The sequence below is a fragment of the Cervus canadensis genome, chromosome X (genome assembly GCF_019320065.1).
Source record: "Cervus canadensis isolate Bull #8, Minnesota chromosome X, ASM1932006v1, whole genome shotgun sequence".
NCBI lineage: Eukaryota > Metazoa > Chordata > Mammalia > Artiodactyla > Cervidae > Cervus > Cervus canadensis.
This window is the reverse complement of record NC_057419.1, coordinates 97,541,131-97,560,611: the sequence shown is the minus strand read 5'-3', so window position 1 is coordinate 97,560,611 and position 19,481 is coordinate 97,541,131. Positions and strand designations below refer to the sequence as shown.

The 19,481-nt window shown below is 44.4% G+C and overlaps 1 long non-coding RNA gene across 1 annotated transcript; it reads left to right on the top strand.

Annotated features, from left to right (window-relative positions):
- Positions 1-2,729: 2,729 nt before the first annotated feature.
- LOC122435927 lies at positions 2,730-17,576 on the top strand. Its single transcript, XR_006267736.1, has 3 exons — positions 2,730-2,741; positions 7,678-7,680; positions 17,400-17,576. It is a non-coding gene; the product is annotated as an uncharacterized LOC122435927 (long non-coding RNA).
- The last annotated feature ends 1,905 nt before the right edge of the window (positions 17,577-19,481 follow it).

The following is a 19,481-nucleotide window of genomic DNA, read 5'->3' as shown; positions in this document are numbered from 1 at the left end:
TCAACTAATCTTCAACTAAAAAAGAACATGTCTGGGGAAAAAAGATTGGTATATTTCACTGTATGTAAAGCTTACATTTCAAAGAAAACTGCTATAAACAAATACAGCTCACTACTTGATGGTAGGCCTGCTGAAATACAAAGACACATACTGATGTCTGCAATCTCCCACAAAATGCACCAAGGAGTGAGATCGATTAATGGATGGATATAGGGATGGAAAAATGGATAGATGCGTGACAAAGGAAGTACGGAAAATGGTTACAGTAGAATCAAGGTGGGATGTCTTTGTGTATTGGCTAGAAAAAATTTTCCACTTTGTTGAATGTTTGGAAATTTTTATAATAAAATCTTTGGGAATGTACAGAGCAAACCAAAATGCACATGAAGTCTAATTCCAACTTTACAAATATGAGCTGAAACACGATGGGGAGAAGTGGGCTAGAATATGCACTGTGGCAAAAATAGTCACGGTTTTTCCTTACTTTTTCACACTCTGTGCACTGACCAAGTTCTTTTCCCAATATCCACAGACTACATTTTCCATAGTAAAAGTAGCATCACCTTTCCTGTGGCCCAGGGGAGACAGGCCTACTGTGCAGCATCTTCGTCCTGCTTGTGCTCCCCTCCTGGTGATCTTGGCTTTGAGTACTGCTGGGGCGCCCAGAGTCCTCCAGTCACAGCTCTAGAGACGTGTCCCTGCTGGCTTCACGGGGCTGACCAAACTATGGCTGACTCCTCTGTTTGGAGTCCCAGGTGCAGCTCCAGCCCTCCTGGCTTCATCTTGGTCCATCATGGAGCTACCCGCCTCCACTTCATTTTTTTCTCTTTATACATATTTATCTATCTATCTATCTAGATATATAGATATATTTCAGGGTAGTTTATTGAAAAGTACATGTTTCGGAAAGGCACACAGGTGAACTCAAAGAGAGTTGCTACCCCTCCCCACAAACTTTTAACCTACACTCTTTAGGTCCTTGGAATTTTTCTCAGTTATTTAAATTGTTTAATTTAAGTGATCTTTGTCCAGTAGCTAAAAAGGGAAATTTTGCACTTTGTAGAAAAGTTTCTGCAATGGGTAAATGAATAATAAACAAGGAATTATAAAATGACAACTGAGAAATATTTGGTAGATAGCTGACAAAGGGTGCATTTAGCTAATTTATGCAGAGTTCAAAAGTTAAAATAAGAAAAGATGATGAAAAACCCAATAGAAGACAAACATGAAGTAAACAAAGAAAAACAAAGTACTTAGAAGGAAAATAAGAAAAATTACCAAAAAGCAGGAGGAAATCTTTAACTTAATTGTTAATCAAAGAAGTGAAGTCACTCAGTCATGTCCGACTCTTTGCAACCCCATGGACTGTAGTCTACCAGGCTCCTCCGTCCAAGGGATTTTCCAGGCAAGAATACTGGAGTGGGTTGCCATTTCCTTTTCTAGGGGATCTTCCCAACCCAGGGATCGAACCTGAGTCTCCTGCACTGTAGGCAGATGCTTTCACCATCTCAGCCAAAAGGGAAGTTCCAATGCAAACCAAAACAATAATGGAATACAACTTCTCACAATGCAAATTGCCAAAAGTTCAATGAAAGCTTTGAGTGATACCAAATATTTCCTCTAAACTGAGGATGAGAGGTTGGAAAATGAATGTTCATGCATTGCTGTGAAAGCACAAAGTGATGCAGCTTTCTGAAGGACAATTTGACAGTATCTAGTAGATTTATAAATGCATGGAGCTACTTAAGAAGAACTTGTTTGGCATTTACATTGCAGAAGTATTTATACAAGTTCACCAAGATTTTATATATATATATATGTCTCATATGGTATATATATCATATAAATCATATATTGATCTTCCCTGCAATATATCTTCCCATCATCCTTGGAAATCTCTTGGGCCCCATCCCCACACTGCCCTTACCCCATGCAACCCCTGTTCTCAGTTCTCTCAGAAGAGGTTAGTTTTGCCTGATCTAGAACTTTCTACAAGTGGAGCCTACAGTATGTAAGTTGCTTTACTATGTTGTGTTACTTCCTGCTTTACAGCAACGTAAGTCAGCTGTGTGTAAGTGTTTTGTTTTTTTTTTCTCCTAATTCCCTTCCGATTTAGGCCACCGCAGAGTACTGAAGACAGTTACCTGTGTGAAGATAGTTCTCATTAGTTATTAAGGCATTATTCTCCAAAATATACAAACAGCACATGTAGCCCAGTATAACAAAAAGAAAAACAACTCAGTCAGTAAATGGGCAGATCTAAATAGGCATTCTTCTAAAAACACACAGATGGCCAACAAACACTTGAAAATATGTTCAACATCACTAGTTACCAGAGAAATGCAAATCAAAACTACAATGAGGTATTACTTCACACCAGCCCAAATAGCCCTCATCAAAAATTCTACAAGCAATAATTTGGAGAGGGTGTGGAGAAAAGGGAACCCTCTTGCACTGTCGGTGGGCATGTAAATTGGTACCAACACTATGATGAACACTATAGCAGCTCCTTAAAAAACTAAAAATATAATCACCATATGACCTACTCCTGGGCATTTTCCTGGAGAAAACCTTAATTCAAAAAAATGCATGCACCCCAATGTTCATTGTAGCACTATTTACCATAGCCACGACGTGCAATATTGTTTAATCATAGCAAAAATGGAAAACCAACAACAACAACAACATGAAAACCTTGAAGCAAACAGTCTCTAAACAGGGGGTTAATTAACTAGGTATTTGTAAAATTAGAGGCTGAGAGATAAGTAAAGAAAGCAAGAATCACTTATCAGAATCAAGTTCTATGTTGGCATTCAAATAGCAGAAAAGATAATTTTATACTAAAAGAACAAGTGTACCCTCATCTTTTCATCTCCCTGTCCCAGGAACTCAGAATTCTGAGCTAATGATAAATGATATCATGGATGACTTTTTTCTTTCCTTGTATTTTTCTAGCAACTTTACATTTTCTGTTATGAGTATGTATTAATTTTTAATAAAGTTATACAGTATCTTCTTCAACATGTAAAGAATACATTTGGATTTTATAAATTACATTCATAAGCATTCTTCTATTTCTCCACGACAGGGCAGAATACCAGATTAGACCAACTGCAGTACAATGTCCTAGAAGTTCAGGAGATACTGTCTGTGCGATTGGCTGGTACTTGCAGGACAGTTGTCACTGGCCATCCTTTCCTCACTTCTGTCCTGGAAATGGGCACTGCAGAGATACTTCGACCAGTCTCCCCAAGTCTGTGGATGCCTCGTGCCTCCTCTTCTGGTTGCTCCACGTCTCACGTTCTGTCGCCCTCACCTCTGTGTCTTCAGCGGGCCAGACACATGCACAAACACAGGCGACACAAGCACACCTGTGTACACACACTCGTGCAAGATACAGGGACATAAACACAAAACAGGGAACACAGATGTTTCAGTAGCTGAAGACGCCTGTCTCCAGCAATGTGGGAGATGATGTTAGTAGGCTCCATGTCCTGCCCTTTTGGGGTCCCTGTCCATTGCCTCCCCCAGCCCTTCAGTATTATCACCAGCCAGGCTAAAGCCATTTCCAGCTTTGACTGTGTGTTGGTGGTGAGAGGCCAAGCGGCGGATGTGGAAATACAGAGAAGACTCCAAAGTCAGCACACAAGTGCAATGTGACACCAGAGAGAAGCCCGTTGCAATTGGTGGGGCTTCCCAGGAGAAGGGGTGGGGGTGAAGGGCCCAGGGAATCTCAAACTCAATGAGCAGCAGGAGGCCTGTGGATGGCAGGACCCAGGGAAGGCAGATTCTGATGAAGGAGCTTGATTAACCCTGCCTCTATCAGAATCACATAGGACTCTCATGCTGTAAGCACAGCTGCTTCATTTGTGACTTGGACACGAAGTGACTGGAGGATGACTTGAGGATGAGGTCCTCAATCATCCAGTCTATGTGCATGACATGAACCAAGGCTCCACATCCAGCCTGCATGAGCCTGAGATTCCCCATGTGGGAAAGGAGTGTCCTGGCCTCTGCACGGCTGTGCCTTCAGGGCCCAGCTTCTGATCCCCTCACAACCCATGTTTCTCTCAGTTACCTCTCATTTCAGAACCTTCTACCTGGGTAGTGCTGCAGGGGACTGATTACAAGTCTTCGTCGATGATCTGCTGGCAACACAAACAAGGCCAGCACTGGGCTGACCAGGCCCCAAACCCTCCCATGAGCAGCCAAGAACTCTAATAGCAATCATCAATTCTGCAGAGGCCCAGAGAGACTCCACCTCAGCAATCCTGTTTGATCCTGGGCAGTTGTGGTCTGACAGCCAGTTGAGGAAGTTAAGGCTGCTGCTGTGCAGCCCATTGGTTGGGAGCTCTCCTTTCATAATCCCAGAGTTACTGGACTAGAAGCGAATGATGCACCCTGGAGGAATCCTGTATCCTGGGGAATACAGGGGAGACAGGGTCGGATCATGCAGGAGGAGCATGCACTCCCTCTCCCACCCACTCACATTGCACTGGGAGCTAAGTTGTGCCAGTGATGTCAAGGCAGTATTCCTTAATGATCACTGTCTTGCACAAGTAGGGGTTGTTCCAAAAGGAAAGTATCAGCTTGCAGCGAGACTGGGGATGGCTCAGCTCCTGCACATTTCAGGACCAGGAAGAGGGAAAAGGTGCAAGCTTCTAGGGTCCTCAGCTTGCCTGCCAGGCAGGCATCAACAGCTTCTGCTACTCCTCTCCGAATGCTCACACCACATGCACAGGGATAACATGATTCCCCCTCATCCTTCCCCATTCAGCTCCCCTACCCACCGGTCCTCTGAGTCTCCCTCTGCTGCTGCTGCTGCTGCTAAGTCACTTCAGTCGTGTCTGACTCTTCCCGACCCCATGGACTGCAGCCTACCAGACTCCTCCATCCATGGGATTTTCCAGGCAAGAGTGCTGGAATGGGAGTCTCCCTCACTGAGCTTCCAATCCATCATGTCGTTCACCAAGTATTTGTCTTGGTTACTGATAATGATGGACACCTGGGGGTGGTTCATAATCTGCTTTACGTCAAGGAGCCAGTCATGTCACATGCCGGGCAAGGGAGTGCCACGAGCAACAGGGCTTGTCCGGGGCAGACAAGGACGCTGACACAGGCATCTGCAAGGGCTCTGGGCACTCCTTCGTGCCCAGCCACCCCACCGCTGTCCCCAGCCCCTGCCATACCATCAGACATGCTCATGAGTCTCGGTCCCCCGTGGTCTCCTGCATCTGAGACTATCTGCATCCGCCTAGGGAGAGTGTTTCTGACTGCTCCTCATTTCTGCCTGGCCTGTGTTTGTTGGGTAGCGCCATGTCACCGTTTAGAATGTCAGGAACGGCAGTCTCTGTGGCACATTGTGTCTGCGGGCAAGTGTGTACGTTGTGTGTGGGTACACTTGTGTGTCTGTGTGTGTGTTTAGCAAGAAAACCCTGGGTCTATGATCTGCTACCTATCTTCAAAAGGGGTGGCAATGATGTGTCTGCAGTCATCTTTCACTCGTAGCATCCAAGGACAGCAGTCCCTTCCAGCTCCACAAGGGTGGACACCCCCGTGCTTCTGCACTGCACTCGTGGGGAAACCTTCAGGGGCTCTGACGGACTAGGACGGGTTGTGAGACTTCTGCTGTCTCTACCACTTTCCAGGATTATCCACAATTGCGATGAAAGCTCTCTGGGAATGTTCCTCTGGGCTACTGTCACTGGTAACTTCTGACATAGTGTCCCCGCCAGGAGACTCCTGTGCATCTGCTCTTCAGATGCAGGGGTAAAAGAGGCACCAAGAGTCATGCCTCTGACACCTACAGCTGTGATGGCCCTGTCCAGGCTCTCCTCTTGGGGTGCTTTGGAGACTGCCACTCCACCAGCCCCTCTTCCCTCAGCCCCCTCACCTTGCCTGTGCCCTCTTCCCAAAACTTCCTCCTGCCACCTCTCCATGTCTTCCTCTTGAGAAGCTGAACCCATGGAGTGGAGGTCAGGATACAGCTTTGGCCCAGAAGCCAGGGATGCCTTGGATGATGGCACTTCTTCCAGCCAAGTGAGCCTTCTTCCTGTGTCAGTTCTGCCACCTGATAGGAGTGCAGGTCCTGTGGTCTTTCTCATGTCGAGAGCTCATCTCCGCCTGCAGGGCTGCCAGCACCTCTAGTCCCTCCAGCGCAGGCCATTCACTCGGGGCTCCTGGCCTTGAATGTTCCTGGCTCTACTCCTTTGGCTTCTCCTCACACACCTATGATGACATCTGCTCCTTCTCCTTGTCAGTCACCACCTCCATCTCCTACATAATGTCTACCACCAGCAGCTTGAACCAGCAGCAGCACGATCCCCGTCAATTCTGCCCCCTCCAGGTCCTTGACTTCCACACTGCCTCCACCCTGAAGAGAGCAACCTCCTTGCCTGGAACGTCCCCTGGTGCCTGCAACATCCCTGATGACCCCATGGTGCTGGTAGGTCACAGAGGCCCTGCCCCCTGAACCCAGGATCACAACTACAAAGTTCCACAGTCCTCCACGGCTCCGGCCTGCTTCTGGCTGTGTCTCACTCTCCACATGGCCCTGGCCTTGACCCCGAACTGGGGCGGCAGTTAAGGGGCTGGACATGACAACATGGCAGGTGGCATGCCCAGCCTGTCCACAGGCTGCAGTCACCCTCTGGAGATAGCTTCATCTTTCTGGGGGTGCTCTGAGACTGAAGAAAATGGCGGGGAATGGCCTGGGGCATGGTGCGCATTCCAGCCCCAATCACCCAGGCACTCGGGCCCCCTAGGCTGCTGGAGCTGTGAGTCACGCCCAGGTTGCTGGGCAAAAATCTTGACCAATCACAGAGAAGGATGTGGGAGGCACCCTCCAGGGACACGCCCCTAGCCCAGAGGGAATTGCTCCAGGGGGTCCTGGGCTCCAGCGCCCACACGTGGCTGCCTTTGCTCCAGTGAACGTGCCTGTCCACATACTTTCCCTGCCTTGTATCTGGCACCTCCCGGGTGCCAATGGCCATTGACTTGGCCTCCGGAAATCCGAACCACGAGTTCCTTGCTTCCATATTGAGAAAGCACATTCCCCACAGGAACTTTAACCACTGAGAGCTCTCCCAATGTGTCCAATGAAAGGCAGGGGGTCAACGTGGCTGGATAGTTGCCCTCCATTGGACAGAGAGTCAGATGCTGTCTGGATGATAGTGAATCGGGTACAAACGCACCTGTTTGCTACATTTGAGCTCCACTGCTCAGGGCACCAGAGCCATAGGGCACAGAGTTCTCTCTGTGTCTGTCTCTGCTTCTGTTTTCCTGCCCAGCGTTCTGTGTGTGTGGTAGGGGCTTTTGTCTGTTTGACTCTGTCTCTCTAACTGGTGTTGTTGCCCTCTGTCAATCTCTGGACAACAGAGCTTGGAAAAGACCCTTAACCTTGGCATGAAGCCAAAGCCCTCTCCTGTGTGAGTTGCATCCAGGGAGAGGTGACTTTGTCAGTCCACACAGTTGAAGAATGCTTTCTCAAACTTGAGAGGCAAACACAGGCAATGTCTGCTGAACCACAGCAGAGGACAGGTGTTCTTCCCTCCCTTGCATGATAGACATGAACACTGCACAGGACTAAGGCGACTTGGCCACACTTTGGAGAGAGGGAGAAACAGAGCATGCTCTTGCTGGCATGAAGGAACTCCCAGAACCCTGTTGCAATGCCAGACAGTGAGATATTAAGGACAGCACTGCATTAAGGGCCATGATTCTTTGGTATTAGATGAACTGAAGTCTGCCCATTTACCACATAGAGGCCCTTTCCAAGTTGTTCTGTTCTCGTCTAGCCTCCAGATGAGAACACTTCGCAGCCTATCCTGTCTCCCCAGGGGCTGGGAGCAATGAGAGAATCAACCTAATCCATCCTTTGCATAGTCCTGTTACCCAAGGGTTCTGCGAAGAATACAAAGAATGACATTTCAAACTGGCAAACTCTGCAGGTAGCACCTGCTTATGCTGCAGCACCTGTCTGTCTCCCAAAGCTTACAAAAAAGGCAAGGTGTGCTCATGTGCCTGGTCATGCTGGGGAATGTTCCTGCACTTGAGAAGGACAGAAAGGTCTCTGTAGCTGGGCATCCAAGGGCTGTAGGCCCCGCCTCGTCTGTGCCTGGGAATCCACCCCATTCCGTTTTTCATACTCTATGCATCCTCACTGACCACCCCCAGTTGCTTTCTTCCAGCCTTTCCTTTCTGGCAGGGATCCAGGGTGCAGCAGCTTGTTTCCAATTACAGCTTGCTTGCTCGGTGAGATCCTTGGGCTCCTTTCCCTGGCTTCCATGATTCTGCTGCCCCAAGGTCTAAGAACTTTACACAAGTTCTTTCACGGTTTTGGTGTCCATTCTTCCGTCTCCCAGCCCAGCCAGTTCTGATATCACACACACACACACACACACACACACACACACACGCACACACACAACCTTAAAGGAGACTTGCACAAATACAGAACTATAAGTCTACTTATCCAGAAAAATGGAATTTGTAACCACCCCTCTTTTTCTGTCCTGGTCACTTTCTTTCATTCGCTCTTCAATCAAGTCAATGTCCTCTTCGACCTCTATGACTTACCCTGGAAGGTTATACAGTCCTTGGATTTGCTCGTGAGGGGAACCGACCTGTAAAGAGGTGGGCGGGTTTGGAGGTTCTCCCCATGGAGAGCTGAGTGATGTGCCCCTGTGTTCTGTGTCCTCCCATCATGTTGGACAGGGTCACAGTGCCCATCACTTTGGCATGCTTCCTTTCCCTGGGCTTTCCTTCCAGGAACCACACAGAGATGGCCAAGGATTTCGCACTTGGCTGACTTCAGTTCAGTTCAGTTCAATCGCTCAGTCGTGTCCCACTCTTTGTGACCCCAAGGACTTGTAGCACTCCAGGCTTCCCTGAACATCACCAAGTACTGGAGCTTACTGAAACTCATGTCCAATAGTCAGTGATGCCATCTAACCACCTCATCCTCTGTCATCTTTCCCCTTGTATTTTGATCTTTCCCAGCATCAGGGTTTTTCCCAATGAGTCAGTTCTTCATGTCAGGTGGTCAGATATTGGAGTTTCAGCTTCAGCTTCAGCTTCAGTCCTGCCATGGAATAGTCAGGACTGATATCCTTTCGGTTTGACTGATTTGATCTCCTTACAGTCCAAGGGACTCTCAAGAGTCTTTTCCAACGCCACAGTTCAAAAGTATGAATTCCTCAGTGCTCAACGTTCTTTATAGTCCAACTCTCATGTCCATACATGACTACTGGAAAAACCATAGCTTTGACTAGATGGACCTTCGTCAGTAATGTAATGCTTCTGCTTTTAAATATGCTGTCAAGGTTACTCATAGCTTTTCTTCCAACGAGCAAGAGTCTTTTAATTTCATGGCTGCAGTCACCATCTGTAGTGATTTTGGAGCACCCCCCCCAAATAAAGTCTGTCATTGTTTCCATCGTTTCCCCATGTATTTGCCATGAAGTGATGGGACCGGATGCAGTGATCTTAGTTTTTGGAATGCTGATTTTTAAGCCAACTTTTTCACTTGCCTCTTTCACTTTTATCAAGAGGCATTTCAGTTCTTCACTTTCGGCCATAAGGGTGTGTCATCTGCATATCTGAGGTTGTTGATATTTCTACTGACTATCTTGATTGTAGCTTGTGCTTCATCCAGCCTGGAATTTCGCATGATGTACTCTGCACATAATTTCAATAAGCAGGATGACAATATACAGCATTGACACACTCCGTTCCCAATTCAGAACCAAACAGTATGAAAAGGCAAAAAAGATATGACATTGCACAAAGAACTCCCCGGGTCAGTAGGTGCCCAATATGCTACTGGAGAAGAGTGGAGAAATAGCTCCAGAAAGCATAAAGAGACAGAGCCAAAGCAAAATGTAACTGATGATGGAAGGAAAATCTGATGCTGTGAAGAACAATACTGCATAGGAACTTGGAATCTTAGGTCCTTGAATCAAGGTAATTTGGAAGTGGTCAAACAGGTGATGGCAAGAGTGATCATTGACATTATAGGAATCAGTGAAGTAAAATGGACTTGATTTGGTGGATTTAATTCAGGTGACCACTATATCTACTACTATGGGCAAGAATCCCTTAGAAGAAATGGCATAGCCCTCATAATCAACAAAAGAGTCTGAAATGCAGTACTTGGGTGCAATCTCAAAAATGACAGAAAGAGCTCTGCACGTTTCCAAGGCAAACCATTCAATATCACAGTAATCCAAGTCTATGCCCCAACCAGTAATGCTGAAGAAGCTGAAGTTAAATGCTTCTATGAAGACCTACAAGACCTTTTAGAACTAACACCAAAAAAAAAAAGATGTCTTTTACATCATAGGGGCTAGAATGCTAAAGTAGGAAATCAAGAGACACCTGGAGTAAAAGGCAAAATTTGGCCTGGGAGTACAAAATGAAGCAGAGCAAAGCCTAACAGAGTATTGCCAAGAGAACGCACTGGTCATAGCATACACCCTCTTCCAACAACACAAGAGAAGACTCTACACATGGACATCACCAGTTGGTCAACACCGAAATCAGATTGATTATATTGTTTGCAGCCAAAGATGGAGAAGCTCTATAGAGTCAGCAAAAAGAAGACCAAGAGCTGACTGTGGCTCAGATCATGAACTCCTTACTGCAAAATTCAGATTTAAATTGAAGAAAGTAGGGAAAACCACCAGGCCATTCAGGTCTGACCTAAATGAAATCCCTTACTATTATACAGTGGAAGTGACAAAGAGATTCAAGGGATAGATCTGATAGACAAAGTGCCTGAAGAACTATGGATGGAGATTCATGACATTGTTCAGGAGGCAGTGATCAAGACCATCCCCAAGAAAAAGAAATGCAAAAAGGTAAAATGGTTGTCTGAGGAGGCCTTTCAAATAGCTGAGAATCTAAGAAAAGCTAAAGGCAAAGGAGAAAAGAAAAGCTATACCCATTTGAATACAGAGTTCCAAAGAATTAGCACAGAGATATAAGAAATCCTTCCTCAGTGATCAATGCAAAGAAATAGAGGAAAGCATTAGAATGGAAAAGACTAGAGATATCTTCGAGAAAATTAGAGATATGAAGGGAATATTTCATGCAAAGATGGGCACAATAAAGGGCAGAAATGGTATGGACCTAACAGAAGCAGAAGATATTAAGAAGAGGTGGCAAGAATACACAGAAGGACTATAAAAAAAGATCATCACGACCCAGATAACCACAATAGTGTGATCACTCTCCTAGAGCCAGACATCCTGGAATGCGAAGTCAAGTGGGCCTTGGGAAGCATCGCTACCAACAAAGCTAGTGGAGCTGATGGAATTCCAACTGAGCTATTTCAAATCCTTAAAGATGATGTTGTGAAAGTGCTGCACTCAATATGCCAGCACATTTGGAAAACTCAGCAGTGGCCACAGGACTGGAAAAGGTCAGTTTTCATTCCAATCCCAAAGAAAGGCCATGCCAAAGAACGTTCAAACGACCACACAGTTACACTCATCTCACACACTAGGAAAGTAATGCTCAAAATTCTCCAAATCAGGCTTCAACAGTTTGTGAACCATGAAGTTCCAGATGTTCAGGCTAGATTAAGAAAATGCAGAGGAACCAGAGAAATAAAATTGCCAACATTGGTTGGATCATCAAAAAAGCAAGAGAGTTCCCAGAAAACATCTAGTTCTGCTTTATTGACTACTCCAAAGCCTTTGACTGTGTGGATCACAGCAAAATGTGGAAACTTCTTAAAGAGGTGGGAATAGCAGACCACCTTACCTGTCTCCTGAGAAATCTGTGTGCAGGTGAAGAAGCACCAGTTAGAACCGGACATGGAACAACAGACATGGAGCTGACTTAGAACAACCTTTTCTCAGCATGCACGTCCTAAGAATATTCCTTACCAATGCCACGCTCGTCGCAGGCCCCCCACTCCCTGTCCAGGGCCAGCACCTTCTGACCGAGGTTCCCCTGCTCTTCCCTACTCTGTACTTTTCCATTTGCAACTGTTTTCCTTTACACTCAGTTGCTATCTTCCTGTAGCAGGAAAACGCCAAATAGATGCCCAGTCTCCCAAAAGGCCAAAAAGAATGTGACAGGCCTCTGACTTTGATACAGTGCCGTGAAGAAGGTGCACATGGATCCAAAGGGTCTCTGCCAAAACGAAGCACTGAACACACAGCTGAAATGGTAAGCTGGCCTCCCTTCCTGTCGGCTCTACAGTTTACTACTACCAACAAAGAGCCCCACACGAAAGGCACCCTGGGATGTCTGCCCACTCTACGCCCACAGCTCTCCTCTCCCTTGTGCAGAAAGCAGCATTCCTCTCCTAAATGCACCAAGAGGGGTTGATTCCACCAGGCCTCACTGACTTGCTGAATGGCAAGGCTCTCTTTCTGCTGCCCTTGCTAGGCTGTGGTAGGTCTGCCTACAGCTCAGCTGTCCCTAACTCTTATACACAGTGTGGGCCATCAAACCCAGCCAATGGTTGGGCTGGGGGACATCCAAGACACTCACTTAGAATCCAGGGTCCCTGTGAGAGTCACGTGGTGCAGGTCTCCTTCAGGAACTCTATGATGAAAGCGAGGTTGTGCTCCAGTGAGGCTTTCAGGACTCTCCTTCAGGTGCAGACTGACACCTTTAACCCTTTGCCTTCCATGGCCAAGGAGGAAACTGCCAAGAAAGGAGGAAATTAGTGTCAAAACCTCTGGAGCTTTAGGTAGATATACTTCTAAGTGTTTTATTCTCTTTGTTGCAATGGTGAATGGTATTGTTTCCTTAATTTCTCTGTTTTCTCATTGTCAGTGTATAGGAATGAAAGGGATTTCTGGGTGTTAATTTTATATCCTACAACTTTATTATACTCATTGATTAGCTTTAGTAATTTTCTGGTAGAGTCTTTAGGGTTTTCTATGTAGAGGATCATGTCGTCTGCAAACAGTGAGAGTTTTACTTCTTCTTTTCCTATCTGGATTTCTTTTCTTTCTTTTTCTGCTCTGACTGCTGTGGCCAACACTTCCAAAACTATGTTGAATAGTAGTGGTGAGAGTGGGCACCCTTGTCTTGTTCCTGACTTTAGCAGAAATGCATTCACTTTTTCACCATTGAGGATAATTTTTGCTGTGGGTTTGTCATATATAGCTTTTATTATGTTGAGGTATGTTCCTTCTATTCCTGCAGCACTGTTATAATAGCCAGGACATGGAAGCAACCTAGATGCCCATCAGCAGACAAATGGATAAGAAAGCTCTGGCACATATACACAATGGAATATTACTCAGCCATTAAAAAGAATACATTTGAATCAGTTCTAATGAGATGGATGAAACTGGAGCCCATTATACAGAGTGAAGTAAGCCAGAAAGATAAACACCAATACAGTATACTAACACATATATTTAAAAAGATGGTAACGATAACCCTACATGCAGGACAGAAAAAGAGACACAGATGTATAGAACTGAATTTTGGACTCTGTAGGAGAGGACGAGGTTGGGGTGATCTGAGAGAATAGCATTGAAACATGTACATTATCAAGTGTGAAACAAATTGCCAGCCCAGGTTGGATGCATGAGACAAGTGCTCAGGGCTGGTGCACTGGGAAGATCCAGAGGGATGGGATGGGGAGGGAGGTGGGAGGGGGGATCACGATGGGGAACACATGTAAATCCATGGCTGATTCATATCAATGTATGGAAAATACCACTACAATACTGTAAAGTAATTAGCCTCCAACTAATAAAAATAATGAAAAAAAAAAAAAAACTTCTGGAGCAAGCAATGGGGCCTCTTTTACAGGACTGCTATTCACTATTCCCTGGAGCCTGAAAACCAGCAGGCTCTGAACTTCCAACTGTCTCTCACTGCCCAAGGGTCCCTGTACACAAACAGCCCACCAACCTTGCTTCATCGCTGTTCTCTCTCTCACAGACACACACCAGCATAGGGGCACACACATGCACCTCACACCATTGCTTTTCTCACCTTTCTGCAGGGCCATTTAGGCTGGAAGTTCCTGGATGGATTCCATACCCATACCATGTCTCTCCTAGGATGCCTGGGCTTTCGAACTGAGGCCTTACCTTAGCCCGTCATTTGTCTCGCATGGTGCCAATGTGTGCCACCCTGGGGGTGGGAGGGTGCTGGCTGACAGGCTGATGCTAGGCAGCACTAGCCCAGGACCTTCACCTATCTCCTTCTCACATGTGTGGGAGAAGTAAGTCTCCAGTGAAGCAGGCTCACTTTCCTTGCCTCCTCCTCCCAGTCTCTACCCTTTTCTCAAGGACCTTGGTCTCTTCACAATCCTGGGTCCTGCAGGAGCCATATCTACCTTTCCCATGGCAGCCAATGCCCCACAGACGGAGGGGTCCACAGGCAGCAGTTTTAAAGCCCCACACCACTTGATCTACTCTGGGTGACTCCTCAAACCCTCTACCCCTGCTTAACAACACAAACAGACAAAACAACACAGCAGAAATTGTGAGCTTGTTTATGTCTCTTTCTCTAATTGCAGAGTTGTGGACTCACTGTCAGGAGCTATCCCTGGCCATCCTTCTTTCGTTGCTGTCCTGGGCATGGGCACCACACAGATGTGTGGACCAGTCTCCCCTAGGCTGTGGGTGCCTTGGGCCTCCTCTTCTGGTTGTTCCACATCTCATGCTCTTTCACCCTCATCTCTGCATCTGCAGTGGGCCAGAATCATGCACCATCCACAAACACAGGCAACACAAACCCACACCTGTACATGCACACGGGTGAGACACAGGGACAGAACCATAACAGAGAATACATGCTTCAGTACCTGAAGAACCAGTGGTTCACACGAAATACAGAGATTTCCATAGTTCTTATAGGAAATTCCCCATTCTGATCTTCAAATGTGAAATACAGAGAAGCCCAACTTTATGAAAGAGTATTAGCATCCAGATTTTTATATAAGAGATACAGAGAATTCCATATCTCATGGCAGAAATTTGTCTTGGTATATGTGTGAGAAATACAAAGAATTCCATATTTCATGAAGAAACAGTGATGCCCATGGTGGTAATGGCGACCTCATTCAAAAGGACTTATGCCAGGACTGTTAGAGTCAGTGCTCCTGAACCCATGGCAGGCCACTGTCCACACACGCCTCCACCAGAGACTCCTGAACACCCACTGGCAAGTCTAACTCAGTCTCTTGTGGCCTCACTCTTCCTCGCTCTTGGGTCCTGATGCACACAAGGTTGTGTCTGTGCCTTCCAAATGTCTGTTTCCCTTGTCCTGTGGAAGTTCTGTAACCAAACCCACTGGCCTCCAGAATCAAATACGCTGGGAGTTCTCAGTCCCTTTGCTGGATCCACAGGGTGGGAAATCTGTTTTGGGTGCTAGAACTTTCAAAACAGTGAGAGGACTTCTTTGGGATAATTGTTCTCTAGTTTATGGGTTGTCTGCTCCCAAAAACTATGGGAATCAGTAAAAGCAGTGCTAAGAGGGAAGTTGATAGCTATACAATCCTACCTCAACAAAGAAGAAAAACATCAAATAGACAGCCTAACTCAATACCTAAAGCAGCTGGGAAAATAAGTTAAAAAAAATCCAAACCCGAAATTAGTAGAAGGAAAGAAATAAAAATCAGAGCCAAAATAAATGAAAAAGAAATGAATGCAGCAGTAGTAAAGATATACAAGACTAAAAGCTGGTTCTTTGAGAAAATAAACAAAATTGACAATTAGCCAGACTTATCAAGAAAAAAAAAAAGAGAAAAATCAAATCAAGAAAATTAAGAATGAAAAACGGGAGGTTACCACAGACAACACAGAAATACAAAGGATCATAAGAGACTATTATGAGCAACTATATGCTAATAAAATGGAGAACCAGAGGATATGGGCAGATTCTTAGAAAAGTTCAACCTTCTATGGCTGAACCAGGAAGAAATAGAAATTATGAACAAGATTATTACAAAAACTGAAATCAAAACTGTGATCAACCATCCCCCCCCAAAAAAAAACCCAAAGCTCAGGGACAGATGGCTTCACAGGTAAATTCTATCAAACATTTAGAGAAAAGTTAATACCTATCCTTCTGAAACTCTTCCCAAAATATGCAGAGGAAGGAACACTTCCAAACTCCTTCTATGACAGCACAACCACCCTGATACCAAAGCCAGACAAAGATATCACAAAAAAATAAAATAACAGGCCAATGTCACAGATGAACATAGATGCAAAAATCATCAACAAAATTCTAGCAAACAGAATTCAACATCACATTAAAAAGACCACAAGTATGATCAAGTCCGATGTATCCCAGGGATGCAAGGATTCTTCAATATATGCAAACTGAATAATGTGATATGCTATATTAATAAACTGAAAGACAAAATCCAAATGATAATCTCAATAGATGCAGAAAAAGCTTTTGACAAATTTCAGCACCCTTTTATGATAAAAACTCTTCAAAAATGAGTATAGATGTAACCTGACTCAACATAGTAAAGGTCATATATGATAAACCCACAGCAAACATTATTCTAAATAGTGAGAAACTGAAAGCATTCCCTCTGAGATCAAGAACAAGAGAAGGGTGCCCACGCTTGCCACTATTATTCAATGTACTTTTGGAAGTCCTAGTACGGCAATCAGAAAAAAGAAAGAAATAAAAGGAATCCAGATTGGAAAGGAAGAGGGAAAACTCCCACTATTTGCAGATGACATGATACTGTACATAGAAAACCCTAAAGATACCATCAGAAAATTACTAGAACTAATCAGTGAATTTAGTAGTTGCAGGATACAAAATCAATACACACAAATCACATGAATTCATATATATTAACAATGGAAAAAAAAGAAAGAGAAATTAAGGAATCAATCCCATTTACCATTGCAACTAAAAGAATAAAATACCTAGGGATAACTTACCAAAGGAGGCAATAAAACTGTATACAGAAAACTATAAGGCACTGATGAAAGATATCAAAGATGATATAAACAGATAGAAGGATATTCCATGCTCCTGGGTTGCAAGAATCAATATTGTGAAAATGACTGTATTACCAACTGCAGTCTACAAATTCAATGAAATCCCTATCAAATTACCAATGGCATTTTTCATGGAACTAGAACAAAAAATTTCACAGTTTATATGGAAACACAAGACTCTGAATAGGTAAAGTAATCTTGAGAAAGAAGAATGGAACTGGAGGAATCAACTCACCTGATCTCAGACTATACTACAAAACTACAGTCATCAAGACAGTATGTCACTGACACAAAAACAGAAGTATAGGCCGATGGAACAAGAGAGAAAGCCCAGAGAAAAACCCACACACATATGGGCACCTTGTCTTTGACAAAGGAGGTAAGAATATGCAATGGGAACAAGACAGCATCGTCAGTAATTCATGCTGGAAGAACTGGACAACTAAGTGCAAAAGAACGAAATTAGAAAACTTCCTAAACCATACACAAAGGTAAATTCAAAATGGACTAAAGACCTAAATGTAAGACCAGAAACTATAAAACTCTTGGAAGAAAACATAGGCAGAACACCGAAGGATGTAAATCATAGCAAGATCCTTTATGACAAACCTCCTAGAATAAAGGAAATAAAAGCAAAAATAAATAAGTGGGAGCTAATTAAATTTAAAAGATTTGCATAGCGAAGGATACTATAAACAAGGTGAAAAGACCACCCTCAGAATGGGAGAAAACAATAGCAAATGAAACAACTGACAAAGTATTAATATCCAAAACATACAAGCAGCTCATACAAGTCAATACCAGAGAAACAAACAACCCAGTCAAAAAGTGGGCAAAAGTCCTAAACAGATATTTCTCCAAATAAGACATATGGATAGCTAATAAACACATGAAGAGATGCTTGACATCACTCATTATTAGAAAGTGTTAGTCGCTCAGCTGTGTCCGACTCTTTGCAACCCCACGGACTGTAGCCTGTCAGGTTCTTCTGTCCAAGGAATTTTCCAGGTAAGAATACTGGAGTGGGTTGCCATTTCCTTCTCCAGGGGATCTTCCCGACCCAGGGTCTGAACCCAGGTCTCCCACACCGCAGGCAGACTCTCCACCCCCTAAGGCATCAGGGAAGCTCATTATTAGAGAAATGCAAAGCAAAACTACAATGTGATATCACCTCACACCAGACAGAATGGGCATAATAAAAAAAAAATCCAAACAACAAGTGCTGGAGAGGGTGTGGAGAAAAGGGAACCCCCGTACACTGCTGGTGGGAATGTAAATTGATACAGCCATTATGGAAGACAGTATGGAAATTCCTAAAAAAAAGCTGGGAATATAACCACCATGTGACCCATCAATCCCACTATTAGGCATACATCCTTCAAAATCCAAAGCTAAAAAGACACACAAACATCCCAGTGTTCACTGCAGCACTATTTACAACAGCCAAGACATGGAAGTAAGCTAGATGTCCATTGACAGAGGAATGGTTAAAGAAGCTTTAGTGTGTATATACAATGGAATACTTCTCAGCCATAGAAAAAAAAGGAATGCATTTGAGTCAGTTCTAAGAAGGTGAATGAACCCAGAACCTATTATATAGAGTGAAGTACATTAGAATGAGAAAAACAAATATCATATATTAACACACATATCTGGAATCTAGAAGGATGGTACTGATAAACCTGTTTGCAGAGGAACATTGGAGATGCAGACATAGAGAACAGACTTATGCACAAGGGTAGGGGAGAAGAGGGAGTGGGTGAGATCAATGGAAAGAGAGTAGCATGGATGCATATACACTAACATATGTAGATAGATAGGCAATGAGAATTTGCTGTATGCCTCAGGGAACTCAAATGGGGACTCTGTAATAACCTAGAGGGGTGGGAATGAGCGGAAAGTGGCAGGGATTCAAGAGGGAGGGGATATGTGTACACCTACACCTATGGTTAATTCAGGTTGATGTATGACAGAAATCAAACCAATACTGTAAATAATAATCAATCAGTGAAAATATATTTTTTAAAAAGCCAAAAAATGGTTATTTGGAAATTATCTAGAATGTCACAGTTGAGAGAAAAAAACTTAGTATGTGGTCTATTGCCTTCCAGGTTCTGTTCTCTTCATTTTTAAAAAGTATGAGATAGGGGAGTTAATGTCTTCATGATACTGTATCTGCTTTTCTGTTTATCATTATACTATGGTTATGCCACTTTTCATAATAATAAGGGTGCTCCACTAATGCTGGTCACAGGAAACACATGTTGAGATCTTCATTTGGACCAGGAACTGTTCTCTGTAATGTGTGCGTGTTGACATGACACCCCACGGTCTTTCATGCACATAGGAGACACTGTGTTCAATCCACACACAGATTCTTATACAGTAAAGTTTCCTGCAGATGGACATGTTGATCTGCCTTCTGATTCAGATGACACTAGACACTGCACCATATTCCAGATTTGGGGTCAGATACAATACGTCTCTGTTTCTCTCTGGCCTGGGCACCAATCTGATTCAGCTCTTGCC